The sequence below is a fragment of the Crotalus tigris genome, unplaced genomic scaffold (genome assembly GCF_016545835.1).
Source record: "Crotalus tigris isolate CLP2741 ecotype Arizona unplaced genomic scaffold, ASM1654583v1 scf7180000018371.15429387391:27106975, whole genome shotgun sequence".
Taxonomy (NCBI): Eukaryota; Metazoa; Chordata; class Lepidosauria; order Squamata; family Viperidae; genus Crotalus; species Crotalus tigris.
This window is the reverse complement of record NW_024096970.1, coordinates 7,519,862-7,531,118: the sequence shown is the minus strand read 5'-3', so window position 1 is coordinate 7,531,118 and position 11,257 is coordinate 7,519,862. Positions and strand designations below refer to the sequence as shown.

Here is an 11,257-nt window from a genome sequence, read left to right as displayed (position 1 = left end):
TGATCCTCCTTATTTTAAACCTGTAACCTCATATAACACTGAGGTTGAGAAGCGGTGCTTCTCAATCTCAGCCACATATCTGGATTTCAGCAACATGTATGGATTTCATCTCCCAGAATTTCCCAGCTATCAGGTACATAGGTATATACATATGTTGTACATACATGTTGTGTGGTTATATACTTATGATGTATATAGCACGTTTACATGTGTGTTATGTATGTGTACACTTTTGAGAGCAGGCAACAGAATTTAATTTTTAATGTGTGCCAGTGTGCCCACAATAAAAATGACAATAAAGGTGATCTATTTCCTATTTCCTATCATGCTAGCTAAGGAATTCTTGATATTGAAATCCACAAATCTTAAACCTTGCTGAGATTGAAAAACACTGGCAAAAAGGAAGGTATACTAGATAAATTATATACCACAACCAGACAATATTACATTTTTAGATGTAAAGGGATTTCATTACACTTATTTGTACAGACCACATGTGGGATTGCAGTATTTCGCATAAATTGTGGAACTTAATAGTGTAATTATCTCTGCTGCAATGAAAATATGCTAAACACAGGTGACTATTACATCATGAGATGTGCTTTTCCCCAAAACTGATATTCAGCACTTTAATAGCATTAAATACTAGAATCTTTATATATTAAAACCTGAAGCCACCTTTCTACATTTTTTAAAAGTTAAATATTTCCAGTTACTGGACTTTGAAGAAGCAGGACAAAAAGAATATTAATGTTTTTGAACTTAGGCATTGAAGATGACCAAATCAACCTAGAATTTTTATTTGAGGCATAAATAATCAGGTTCAATTATCATACTTTGATCACATTATGCAAAGACCTAATGTGAGGAAAGGTGGACGCAAACACATTATAGTAATAATATCCTATATCCTGTACACATATGTTACAAAAATAAATCCCACTGATTTCAACAGGGCTTATTCCCATATCATCTGTATAAATAATATGGTCTTCATATTATGGTTTCTGCAGTCTTCAGAGATTGCGACTTTCCAATTTGAAGCACTGACTCCCATACGCTTTCATATACTGGGCCACAATTTGGATGGATCCCGCTCTACGTGCGGGGCTTCCCAAGTAATTCAGAAAGGAGTGGATCTGCGTTAGAGGCGCACGGAGCGAGTCCAGCGGAGCCTTCGTCCACCCCTCCGAAGCTCTCGTGTTTCTTGCGCGAGGTAATCGCCCAGAGAAGCCGCTTCGGGTTACAACGCAACGAAAGGTAACTGGAGATGATCCGCATGTGAGCAAACTTACCAGGGGACCCTTGTGCCCCCCCCTTTCCGTCCCCTCCGCCCCGAAATCCTTAATTGCAAGACGCCTTCCCACTGACCGGGGTCTCCTTTTATTTCCTTTGCCTTCCTCTGCCTCCTCCTCCCTTGCACACCTACTATCCACTTTTATGCTTCCCAGACCCTCCCGCCCCCGCCCCAACGGTTCCCTTCCATCGGCCGGAGACTCTCGCCTTCGGGGTGCGCGCAAAAGCCACTGGTCTTTAGGTGAAGGGCAAGCTAAGGGCAGGGCGGCAGCATCTCGGTCCTAAATGGGCATGTGCAGAGCTCGCGTGCACATGCTCACTGGGACCTCGTGAGGACTTCGGAGGGCACGTTTCTCGAAGGGAAAGTGAATCGCGCCTTTGCCGGCTGCGGACTTTCAAGCCCGAGAGCGGCGGCGGCGGCGGCTACCTTTTAGCGCCGGCAGGCTCGCTCCTTTGCTCGAGCGCCGGCGGAGTCGGGGAGCTCGGCGGCGCCAAGACGCTCAGTAGCAAACTGTGGTGAGTGGACGGGACTCGGGAGCCCCCTCCCCACTTTTCCCCATCCCTGAATATCCCTCCGATGCCGCTTTTTCTTGTTCAGGTCCTGGATTTTGAGAAGCGTCTCCGGGCAGCGATCGGCGGGTTGCGCGCACGGGGCACCGGGCGGGCGCACTTGTCAAAAGGGCTGGCAGGCGGCCGAAGGATTCGGGGGTCTGCGGGCCTTCTTCTGCCCTGGTGACGGTATGCGCGCTCGATCCTCCGCAGGGAGATTATTTTGCGTGTATTTTGACTTGGGGGGGGGGCTTGTTAGTTTAGGTCTGGTGTGGTTTCCGTCCCGTCTTTTGGAGAAGAAGGGGCTTTTTTTTCCTTCATGCCACCGATTCTTTTGGTCAGCCCCTAGAACCTTGCCCAAAAATGCCCATCCAAACTTCAACGAGTGGTGCGTCCCAAGTTGCGTTGGAGATTTTTAAGGGGGCTGCCAGATCAGCAAGCGAATGGTGGTGAATTACCACGGTTTCTTCCTCATTCTTGTATGCTTTTCAGAAAGTTTTATTAATTTTGTTAGTCATTTGTTTACCAAATCACCTGATGGGTGATTTGCTAAAGTGGCTTAACTCTGTGTCACTGTTTTGAATATTTTCCAAAATGTTAAAAAACATCAAAGTGAATGCTTTTTCCTGGGTAGATTTTTTGTTTGTTTTCACTATGGAAAGATTTCTCAGCATTTTGAATGGGTTAAGTTGTATTACTTTGAGTAGGTGAATATTGACCCTTAGTCCGTATTCATTTCTTTCCTATTAAGATATGGAGGATTTCTTGTGGAGCATGCATTATAGAAAGCTGTGTGTGTGTGTGTGTGTGTGTGTGTGTGTGTTTGTATGTGTGAGAAAATTGCCAATTTAAGAACTATATATACTTTTGATGGAACAGATATTCAGTGTATTTGCCATGTAGATAACTGATTTTACTTTTCTGTCAATCTTTAGCAGATCAATGTCCATAATATTCCTCTTTTTATATTCTGGATGAAGTGTTTTGAGTATGTAAATTATTATGTAAAAGTTCAGTAATGGCCTTGTAATTTTAACACCACTTTAATTTTAAAAAGTGAATATTATTGAAGCTATAAATGTGGCCTTGGGCATCTGCTTGAAGTTTTTAATGTATGAACTTTAGCATTTACTTCAAAGAACTCCAGGAAAAGAACATTTCTCTTTAAAATATGAAAGTAAAATTGGAAGTGAATGGCAGCTTGCCTGAATAATACAGTTATCAGCAAAACACAGATGTCTTTTGTGGTATAAACTATGAATTTTATTTTACCTCGGGGTCTGATATTTTAATCTGTTTTTAGTGTTAAAATAATTTTTGCTCAAAGCATAAAAAGAATATTGAGTTTTTTGGGATCCTGTTCCAAATCAAATTCAGTTTGGGATTCAGGTTTGTTTAGAAGATGTGACAAAACCTCCCTAAAAGAAGGTTTCATTAGAGATCAGAAGTTGATTTGTTTTCTGGAAAAGAAAAATCAGTACAAAGTTACACATTTTTGAGTGTGATATTAAATACTGGTGCCCAAAGAAAGGCTCCCATAAGAAATTAGTGATCTACAGGTTGTGTTGGCTAACAAATATTTTTAGATTAATAAATTTGAATTGAATATCCTGTTTGCCTCAAAATTAATACGGAAGAATCTGAAGCACTGCTTTTTATAGTACTCTTAAAAGATTTGGGTCAGATTCTTGACAGAACATTTTGTAAACCACTTAACTGAATTTAATGTTTCTATAAGAATTTATTCCTTCAATACAATTGGTTTATCTGGGTTTAGCTGCTTTTATGTGCTGATCTTGTTTAAATATAATAATAGTTAAATAATATATTCTAGATCTAGTTTCTCTGGATAGTTTTACTCTGTGTAGTTGGTTGATTTTCTTCAACTTATGCTGTACTGCTTATGCTGTACTCCTGGCATGCTTTATTTTCTTCACCTTCTTGTTTTTAAATCTATAATTCTGCATATTTCTGTTTTGAAATTGTTAAACATTTATTTCTTTTTCTTCTTAAAAATCTCTGTACCTAAGTATCATAAATTATTTATAGTTTACCTTGGGACCTCAATTGTTAACAAGCAATAATTTATGTTCAGTATGTGTGCTGTGAACACTTAATGTGTTGCACAACTGAACTTCAGAGACATCATAAATCAGCTATGCACAACTGCCGTTTCAAAGTGCTGTGTTGTTCAGTTTTACCATATTTCCCTTCTTGTTATTAAATTTCTAAAATATAGTGCTGACTGCAGAAATTTTTACCAGAATTCCAAAATTGTTTCTCCTCCAAAGTTCAAGAAATTTTTCATTTAGTATAAGGCCAAACTTGGAATTGCTTTCTTAATGAGGTAGAGAAAAAAACCCAAGTATCTTTATGTAGATGCTCATTATCTACATACTTCTGCAAAACTGCATTAGAATGATTCTGTATTCACAAATGAGCATGAATGTATTTACTATATTGTCCCAAGAGGCAATAGGAAATAGTGTTTCAGCCAAATAGAAGTTAAAGTGATTTAATATACATTCATATACTTTTATGCTTAAAATTAATTGGTATGTGGAAGGATAACATTCTAGTCTAGTTACCTATATTAACATTGCAGTCCTATGGGAGTTAGTCTGAAGTAAATATAAAGAGAAATTGCTAAATGCTTAAAAGGTTTGTGCATCAGCCCTCTGGACAAAATATTTTTAAAATTTGCACTGGCCAATTAATATTTAGGTGTGATAATTGAGAAATATTCTAGAAAAATTAATTTTGATCAAGTCTACTATGCTGTACAAATTGGATCATTAGATCTTTAACTTACCTGGTCATGTGTGTTATCTGTACAAAGCCAAAGATATCAAACCACAAAGTGGTTTGGTGATGTCACAATGTATCTATTCCATATCCCTAATATCCACATGCATTAAATAGAGATGGAATCTAACACAGAATTGATAAATCTGAAAAAGGCTTCTCATATTATTTAATAGTCAACTTCATCTTCTCTCACACTGACTTTTCTTGGACTGTCTTCTGTTCCTCACTGCCACGTCTTCCTTGACAAAAATCATCCAGTTGCTTATATAACAAGGCTTAGACAAACAAAGTTTATTGCTTAGTGCTCCAAATGTTGATTGGTTCTAATAGAAAGCATTTTCTTATCTGGGCTGTTATAGGAATGATAATTATACCCTATAAAAAAGAAAGTGTTCCTTCTAACTTCCTTAACTACATTCCTCACATCAAATTCCCCCTGCAGGGCCATTGGTTTAGTTAATGGGGAAAACCCTGTAACTGGGACCAATGGACATTCAGACATTTGGGAGAGGGATTCATCCATTCATGCCAAGAAACATTCCCTTAAATGCATTAAGGTTTATAGCTGTAGACATTAGTATCTGAGATCTGCCCTCTCTCCTTACAGTCACTAGTTAATTACTTTGTGATCTGATTATAATGCCCATTAAACCTCTCCCATACATTTTAAAGAGATGTGCAGTATCTTCTACTGGTGAAACCTGCAATTATTGTTGATTAATCTTTCCTATAATCTCCTTGTGCAGTAAAGTCACAAGCATCTTAATAAGAAGTTTGTTGATAGAATTTTATTTGGAAGGAACACAGTGTTTCCAAGATATTTGGAAATTAAAGAATGTAATTGCATCCATGAGCAATATGTTTCCGTCCCTATGATATGTTACATAAGTAAGTATAAATGAGATTATTCAGGGTAATGCTACAAGTGAAACTTACGGTAGTCAAAATAAGCATTTTATGTCCCATTAAATTCAATGAAAATGGTTAAGAATATATTTAACTCCTTCCTATTAAATTCAGTACAGTTAGTTTATGCCCTCAGTTTTAAAAAGGCAAGTATAAAATATAAGCAGATTTTTAAAAAACAGTTTTATTTTGAGAAAAAACATAAGTACTGATTTATTGTTGATTTAATTTGGCATTTTGTAAAAGAATACTCAAAATTCCATCTTCTAATTTGGGTGGATAAATGGAATAATAGAAAATATGTAGTTGCTGTATTTTATTGTTTTATTAGTTACACTTTTTAAAAGTACTTGATTTGTATGATAAGTATATTTTGCTCTATAAAATCACAAACACATTCCATCAAGCACATATTATTTCACTTCTAGTTTTTCTCCTTCCTTTCATTTTACAGCTGAAAATGTCTTGTAAATAAATACGAATACAGACAAGAAGGGGTGATCTTCTAAAATGTATAGATACTTTCTGTTGTATTTCATAATCATTTATTTTCTTTTTTCCTTATCTTTTTTGTTGAAAAGCAACTGCCCACAGAATAGGAATAAGATTGGGAACTAAACAAACACAAAGCAATTAACAGAAGAGAACTGCCCTCTTCTCTTTCACCTTCTTTCTTTCCTCCTTTTTCTTTCTGAAACCAAGTCTTCCCAGGCCTGCTTGATCCTTGTTTACAATTATTACTTCAAAGTTCCATTAACCAGACTGCTATATATAAAATACTGCTATATATAAAATCTTTATTTATAGATCTTAATGCTTCTAATGATCTTTAACAAACACCCTGTTTTAGGTGAGGTGTGGATAAATCCCACAATTAAGTGACTCAGTACAGCACCTTGATGATCATGCCTCAGGGGCTTAAAGCAGTGACCAGTTGCAGGAAGGCTTGGGGGGCAATATTGCAAGGAAATGAAGAAAAACAACTTTTTGAGAAGTAGTTTCTTTCTTAAGAACAAGTGCGTTTAAAAAATAAAGGCTGGTTCTACAAAGAAAACCTAATTGAACTCTGTTGCATGGATGTAAATAAAATCTTTATGTTCACTGGTAGGTGTGAATGACACCACTATAACTGATAACTTCAAAGCATAATTACTTAATAATAATCCAGTAACATTTAATGGGGACAGATGGAGAATATGGAAGAGGTGAACTAGAGGAATTTGTAACTAGAGTTACAAATTTATGCTACTAACTTCTGCTTTGAATATATGAAATGGGCTCTATAGCTTTTGTTGATTATATACCTTTTGTCATAATTGTGACATTAACTTATGCTAAAGAGACTTCAAATTATGCTAATTTCAATAGATTGTTAACAATAAAAGATGGCAGAGGAAAAACTGTACTGAAAATTATCATAATTGGATAGAGTTCCATTGGTGACCATATTTAAATTTTAAATGCATTTAAAATTGGGTAATCCAATCTCCACTCCATTCATCTAGTGAGTATATGCAGTTTTGATTTGTTTCTGTTGAATAACTATTTACTGTACAGCATTTTATTCTTCTTTATCATCCCCTTATAAACAGCATACAAGAGAAAGAAGCAGTTTTATATAAAGAGAGCAATTAATGTTATAATTTTGTTATGGATTTATTAGTATTTTTTAAAATATCAAAAGTTTTGAATCAAATAGATTCTAAATGATTAGTTTCTACTATAGTAAAGACCTGTAGTTCAAGTTACTATTCTGTTTGCATTTTTGTGCTTTAGTTTTTGAAAATGGATACAATCCAGTGAAAGTAATGGATTTTAATAACAACTGAATTAAAAGGCATTTAATTGACAAACATAAACAGTACTGTATACTGCATGATTGCAAAGCTTTCAACTGTAGATACAAATTATATTACAACCGTAGCAGGATGCTATGCATCTGAATACTATTGTATTAATTTGCTTTTATAGTACCCGGTAGTTTTCTAGATTCTACCCAGTTCTCTTAACTTCTGCTCTAGAAAAAATGGTTATAATTTACTTACTAGTCTAGACACAATTTTAAAAGCTGTTAGTCTAGTATAGCTACATTAATATGAAGAACATAATCTCTTATTTTTCTACAGAGTAAAGAATGTGAAGATTGGTCCTGTTATTAAATTACCATCACTAGTATATTTAATTCTTGAAGACTATTTAATTAATATCAACCGTGCTACTGTTTCATTTTGTACATGTTCTAATGGATAGGAAAATTCCATTCTTTCAGAGTATATAAAACAAAGCTAAAAGAAATATTTTGCTTATCCCTGCTGGCCCGTTAACTTTAGACATTTGTTGTTCTAAACAGCTAAGCCAGTTTTCTTTTGCATGCTGCAAAAACATTTCATCAGCTGCTGCACGTGCCCCTATGAATATACCAGAAATTGCTTGCTACGGTCTTGACATGTGTCTATTCATTTCAGTAAAAAATGTACAGAAAGAGTTCCTAGCAGAAATATACTATAGTAAGTTGTGGTTTTACAATTTGGGTCCAAAAAACCTTAGATGTTGATCTAAAAATAGGATTTGTCTTTTTATACAAAGTATCTTATTTGTATCAGATTTACTTTTAGCATTAGCAAAATTAGGTATTGCATGCGGTGAGGTGGGATGTACATATAACAATAAATAACAAAAATGCAACTTCCAAACCCAGTAGAATATAAATCAAGCATGTAAAAAAAAAAAACACAGCATATCATTATTTGAAACAATGAGATTTGAACAATCTTACAAAGCCACTGAATAGCCACTGGATGTTCTTAGCTTCACTTGACATTGGACATATTAGGGTAAGTGTAACTACATATTCACATCCCACAGATAATTCGTTCAATTTGAATAGATACACAATGATCTGTTAAGAGGATAAGAGTGGGTGATACCTATTAAAATCACCAAGGAGTTGTTTCTTGAAGAGAACCGTGACTGTGCAGAATCCTTCTTTTTATGCTTGAAAAGATACAAAACTTATTAGCAATACTTGAAAAGATACAAAACTTATTAGCAATACTGTGGAATAATACAAGCCTTTCCTTTTATCATAACATTTAAAGTACAGATAATCCTTACAACCACAATTGAGCCCAAAATTTCTGTTGCTAAGGGAGATAATTGTTTAATGAGTTTTGCTTCATTTTATGACCTTTCTTGCCACAATTATATGTTTACATTTTTAAAATTTACACAGTGAAAAATCTACAGAGATGCAGGATTTTTAAAAATGTCATAAATATTTCAAAAAGAAGTCAACACAAAAGAAAAAAAACCATTAAAACTGTTTAAATCATTTTTAAATGATTGTTTCACATATATTTAATGTTTTTTTCTCTTTTCTCTTTCAGTGGAAAGTAACTTTATACCTTTTCATTCTTTTTCCATTCCTACAGGCTATAAGATTGTGTGTATCACTTATTAAAATACATACAAACTAATTCCTGTAGATTAAAATCCATATGTTTTTTCAAAAACTAGTTCTGTGTTGTGGTCTTGAAATTTGATCTTAATATTAATTTAACAAAATGTTTGTAGAGTATGTTTGTAGAATCAGACCTTGGCAAGTGGGTTTAATTGCTTGATTTATACTTATTTCAAAATAAATGTATAAATGTATAAGATTGTAATGTGCTGGAAGTCACTTTACAGTTTTTCAAAGGATGAAAATGTAAGGTACTTTTTAGAGAAAGCTAAATTTAAATGTGAACTGGTTCTTTTACAGAGTGTTTGTGAAGTTCTTTTTTAAGTTACTGAAAATTTTGCGTATAGAGCAAACAAATACAGCATGTTATACATGTAATTTACAAAAAGTCAGGGATTGTAGACAATTTATTTTATAAATTACATTAAATGTTAGAATTCTTTGCCATTTTCTTTTAAACACTTGTTTATTATATGATATTTGAGCATTATTAAGCATAATAACATTTTCTCTTTAAAACATTAGTTAATAAAATTAATAAAATATAATGTGATTGGTCTATATAGCCTGACTTTTGATACATTTTAAATATAATTATATGCAGTAGGCTCCTTCTGTACTTACAAAACAAAGAATCTTTTGCTGAGCTTGCATGTTTTTAAAAATATATCATGAGGAACTGCTTGTTTGTCTAAGAAATTGAATCCTAATTAAAACCATTTCAGTAAAACAAAGAACATGAATTAATTGACATAATTCAAAAGTGAAGTAGTTTTTTTTTTAAGTTAAAGTCTATGAAATTATATTGCCTTTTGTTAATTGGTGTCCTTGGTTAGAATAGAACAGTGTTAATAATTATGTTTGAATTGGGAAACTTTGTGTCTTTTCTAGAAATAAGTACTATTATTAAAAAGTGCAAAATCTTTGTGAAGATGAAATAATTTAAACAGATAGGCATAAGAGAGCTTGAAAAAAAGTTGGGAAGAAAACATGCTTCAGTTGTGTATACAGTTACCTTGGCTTTCGTGAAATGGACATTCTTTATCCTAATTTCTATTCTGTGTTTGCAGATGTTACACCAAAATGAACTGATGGCTGATAGAGAAATCATAAATAAGAAAAGTAAAATAAAATAAAAAACATAAAGGTGAATGAAAGTGGGGGACTTGTGGCTCTCCCTGTATAGTTGGATTGCAGTTTATTATGATGGTCAGCATAGCTAGCAGTCAGAAATTATGCATGTCATAATCCAATAAAATCTTCTTAAGCTCTTCTCAATTAAAAGAGCCTGTTTTTTTTCCTAACATTAAATAGCATAATGTGTTCTATAAAAAAGTCCTGACTTATTATCAGATTTATTTATTGATTTATAAGATTCATATAGCTGCCCATCCTAAGCAATTCTTGGTAGTTTACAACAATAAAACCATTAACTGTAAAACAACCATAAAACGAAAAAACAAAACTCCTGCACAAAACAACAGCTTTGAGATTGCTGATAGAGGTGATGAAACTGTTTCCCCATGTTGTGGTCTCACAGAGTTGCAGGAAGTCTGTGCAAATCACATCATGAGAAGAAAGAGGCATCAAGGTCCCTGTCAATTGTTGGTTGCTTTCTTTTGTGACCTAATAAGAATGTCCATGCCTTGCATATGGACTCCGTTTGCATTCACGGTGCAACTCAGATTATGCCCTGTGAAAATAGCTCCTATAGTTCAATATGAATACAGTTTAATGCTTTTTCCATTCTGATCCACAAGGATTGGTCTGTGTATTATGGGGATCCAAGAAAACATTGGAAGTATGATCAGAGAGGTAGCTGGGTTGAATGAAAGGGAGCCAGGTTGGTAAATGTTTGGGGTTTAAAATAACATTTTTTACTAGTAACTGAGTAGAAGGAAAAGACTTTTTGTGCTTGACAATAAGATGGCGGTGTGTGTGTAATAGAGTAGAACAATAGATAGATAGATAGATAGATAGATAGATAGATAGATAGATAGATAGATAGATAGATAGATAGACAGACACATACATACATACATACATACATACATACATACATACATCGAAGATAGATGACACAGAAACACATATATACAGAATATCAATTTTTGATTTGGAGATGATGCTATCCTTGATTGGCTGAATAAAAATACTATAAATGCCGACGTATAAGACGACTTCCGCGAGCGCTGAAATCGGCGCCAAAGACGGGGGTCGTCTTATACGCCGAGTCGT

At 34.4% G+C, this 11,257-nt stretch overlaps 1 protein-coding gene across 3 annotated transcripts in view; it reads left to right on the top strand.

The window, feature by feature from the left end:
- The first annotated feature begins 970 nt into the window (after positions 1–970).
- The window catches only part of EYA2 (EYA transcriptional coactivator and phosphatase 2), a 117,414-nt gene continuing 107,127 nt past the window's right edge, over positions 971–11,257 (top strand). Inside the window, exon 1 of one of the 3 annotated variants that reach the window (XM_039351265.1) lies at positions 971–1,260. The gene's annotated coding sequence lies outside the window, so the exon portion shown is untranslated. Of the gene's footprint in view, positions 1,261–1,543; positions 1,813–1,897; positions 2,035–11,257 lie in introns of those variants that run through there. The other 2 variants (XM_039351267.1, XM_039351264.1) reach the window with 2 other exon arrangements.